General features: G+C 28.9%; 1 long non-coding RNA gene across 1 annotated transcript; it reads left to right on the forward strand.

Annotated features, from left to right (window-relative positions):
• Nucleotides 1-635: 635 nt before the first annotated feature.
• On the forward strand, nucleotides 636-2,179 carry LOC145167069 (uncharacterized). Its single transcript, XR_013740885.1, has 2 exons — nucleotides 636-860; nucleotides 1,921-2,179. It is a non-coding gene; the product is annotated as an uncharacterized LOC145167069 (long non-coding RNA).
• Nucleotides 2,180-4,136: the final 1,957 nt, after the last annotated feature.

Here is a 4,136-nt window from a genome sequence, read left to right on the forward strand (position 1 = left end):
TGAAGTATTTTAAAAATGAAAGCATTCACATTATATCTCTTTAATTTGCATTTTATATAACTAGTTAAGTTTATCAACTGAAGTACTTTAAAAGTAAGAGCATTCACATAATAATTTTGGTTTGCACTTTATATAACTAGTGAAGTACGAAAAGCTTAAGCTTTTTATTGGATTATTTTTTAAAAACTCTTTATCTCTTCAAGAATATGAAAATTTTCAATTTCTTTTATACGAGTTGTTTGTATATATATTGTTTAGTTATAGCTAGTTAAATACACAAGAAATCAAATGTCTTGCTATCTTTTATTCATATTTATCTTTCCACTCACTTATGGATGTTAAAATCAGAGATAGAATTAAAGGTTTCCACATATCATTATTTTATATGAATAAGAAAATTAATATAAATAAAATGTAGGAAAATATTATTTAACTTCCCTAAAATCACAGTATATCTCACCGACCATCGAAAAAAAAAATCATAATTAAAACTTTTTAATTACCAAGTTTCTTAGAAAAAAAAAAGGTAGTTTAAATTATGGGCTCTATTTGCAACATGCTCAAAGGAAATGGGTGTAAATGTCATTTTAAAAAGATATAAAGTGCAAAATCAGTAAATAAAGCAATTAGGGTTACAGTATAAATGAGAAAGAGGGGTCGAAGAAGATCTGTAATCGTTGCGCCATAGGCCGAGCGCTTATCCCGTAAACGAAGGGGTGGCGTGGTATTTTCCACGGAGAAAAAGGTTTTCAATAATCGTGCGATTGGCGTAAATCAACACAAAAACACGCACAATTTTACTACTGCCTGTGCGTGTTTGGGAATCCATGGCTGCTTTCTTGCTTCGATTTGCAATCAAGGCGAGATGATTTCCCTACATTTTCTCTCTTATTTCATCATCATATTTCCTATGATTCTGAGTTTCTTTTACTGTTTAAGATGATTTCGTGTTATGTCTTGAGTATGCGATGATCAATCTTCATCTGGATCTTTTTACACTTTGTTATTTGATACTTGTTACGCACAGATTTTTCACCAAAACACTTAGTATCATTTTGAATTTTGAATTGGAGTAGGTTTTCTTTACTACACTTTTAATAATTTTGGGATTCAATTGATGATTCGGATCTGATTTTTTGGCATGAATTTGAGTTTTGGGGATTTAGTTTTCTGATTATACTACTAAAAAGAACAACATTTTTGTATCTTCTTTCTCTCGTTTTTATATGACGATGTTCTGAACAAATACAAAATGTTGAATATTTTCGTTGATAAGATCTTAAAGGTGGTTTTTGTTGGGGAGAAATCAGAAATGTAAATATAATTTGGCCTCGTATTAATATATTAAAAACTGATAGCAAGTTGTAAATATATTTTTGTTACCAGTAATACTTTTTTAGCTATTTTGAAACTATATTGTAAATAAATCTTTTTGTTAAATAGATTTGGAAATTCTTTTTTTTCTCTGTTAGGCTCAAGGCGTTTGGTGTATACTTTTGTCACATAGATGTCAAGAAATATTTCATGTTCTTTTAAGGGAGCGTATTTATCCATGTCATACATCAATTTTTTTTTGAAATCAACCATAATTAAAAACTAAATAATTCATTAAAAAAATAGGAATTCCGTAACTAGAAACTTCAAAATACATAACTAGAAAATAAAGACATTTAGAAAATCCACATTATATACAAGAAAATAAAAGCATGGAAGTTATATTTGTCTTCAAATTTTGTTTTCACCTTTGTAACCCACTTGAATATATATCCTTTGAAAGGTGATTCACGACTGCAAAAAACATTTGCATTTCCGCTAGTAGTTTGGTTTCACGGTCTGCATGTTGAGAATTCCGTTTGTTTTTCCAAATTCATATGTGAGCTTGCAAACTTCATCCTTGTATCTTTAATTTCTTTGAAACAGGTGGTAATCGAACATCGTCATATAATTCGGTTTTATCCGAATAGTGAACAGCCCTAGAGAAGCGATCGGGAAGCCTACGACTTGTGGAAATGCAATTGTTCTTTGTCAATGCGAGTTACAAAATTTATGAAAAATATATTTTGTAGGTTTTATATTTTCTAGTATGTCATGTTATTTTTTAAATGTAAAATGACATAAAAGTCCTTAAAGTCGGAATTTTGTGTTTTTTATGTTCTTCATTAAAATCGGAATTTTGCAATTTTTTTTTACGAACTTACATTTTTTGTAGGTTTACAACATTTATGCAAAATTTAAGGCTTTTAGTGAACAAGAATATATCCAAATTACCCAAATATGCATATTTCTATCAAACATTTTAGGGTTTTTATGTAATTTGATTTTTTTTTAAATGACTTTTTTATTTCCTTAGTTATGTATTTTTATTTTCCTAATTATGTAATATCATTTTAAATTAATGAAATATTTTGTTTTAAAATCTTAAAAAGTACATTTAGATGTATGGCGCCACTCTTTAACATAGATATAAAATGACCACTATTCCATTTAGCCTAATAAAGTTTAAGAAGATAAGCAAGATAAGCTGGGTATCATAAATTCAAGTTCAAAATTTTTATTGTATCATTGTCAAGAACATTCTAATGTTCCATTACGAAAATAGGCATTATATTTAGATGATGTTGGTGGCCCCTGTTCAGCTCCTTGCTTGCTGGGGTCATATTAATAAAAATATCGCTGTTTCAAAAACAAATTTAGATGATGAATTGATGATATGACAAAAGTTTATAGATGGCTTATATAGGACCAAAATTTAACAAAGTACACCTATTCTCATTATGATATTCTCCATAGTTATATGTAGACTTATCTTATATGTGACTAAAAGTTGCGTGAGTAAAAGTTTATAGATGGCTTATATAGGACCGAAATTTAACTATGGAGAATATCATAATGTGGCCTTATCTAAATATGGAGTTTGAAGAACCAATAAACAATTTAACAAAGTACACCTATTCTCTCGCAACTTATTTATGGTTTCTCGGTAGTTATATGTGGACTTATCTTATATATGAGTAGAAGTTTATAGATGGCTTATATAGGACCAAAATTTAACAAAGTACACCTCTTTCTTACATGATTACACAAAAGGTTAATGTCATAATATGACAATCAAGAATATCTAGTTTGCTATCTTGATTATTTATCTCTTAATTCTATTCAAATAGGCAATCAAATTCATACATGTTGTCCACTATGACATTTAATATGGCCCATCTAGCGTTGACATTTTGTCTATTTTGGAATTTGGCGTTAACATTGTGTCTATGTTGGAAATATGAAATGCACTCTTGTAATGAAAACCTAGAAAAACATTTAGAGACCTACTGAACACAATTTAAAGATAAGTTGCATAAACAACAAATTGTGTGTTATTAATTGATTGTTGTTTTATGACATTAACCCTCATGGCATCGGTACTCTCGTAACAAAGAGAAAAGGGTTGTGGAGTTTGAAGAACCCATAAATAAGTTGCGTGAACATGTGACATCTAAATTGAACATGTGACATCTAAATATGGTCTTATTCATTGTGCATGTGGATTTTCACTCTAATTGTAAATTTTAACAATTCTTTTGAAAGAAACAAATCGCATTTGGTGTGTAATGATAAATCTTGACAGATTGAGACATTTTAGCTTGGTTGTAAAGCCGACTACACTATGACTAGTTTATTTTCATTTTCTATATCAAAGAAATGGACCTACATCAATATGATGAGAAGAATTTGCTTCTTCATTTTCATTTTCAAGAGACTGTTTATAGGCACATGTGTCTTTAGGGATGTTCGTTTGGATGAATCGGTTTGATCCGATCCAATCAAGTGAATCCAAATTGATTTTAGTTTTCAAAACATGGATTCGAGTAGTCCAAATTAAATTCAAATCCGATCTAATTACAATTCGGTTGGATCGGTTTTTATAATCCAATTACAATTCGGTTGGATCGATTTTTAAAATTTGGTTTTCAAAAACCGAAACATTTTAAAATTGCATATTAATTATAATATTACCCAATTTTACACAAGAATCAAAAATAAATTATTTAGTTGTGATTTGAAATTTATAAACAGAAGATATATTATAGTTAAACATTTCTATAGCTAGAAAACGTTTGAGAGAGAAAATGCATATTAATGTT

This window comes from Lactuca virosa, chromosome 3, assembly GCF_052849685.1.
Source record: "Lactuca virosa cultivar CGN04683 chromosome 3, Lactuca_virosa_CGN04683_v6, whole genome shotgun sequence".
In the NCBI taxonomy this organism is placed as follows: Eukaryota; Viridiplantae; Streptophyta; class Magnoliopsida; order Asterales; family Asteraceae; genus Lactuca; species Lactuca virosa.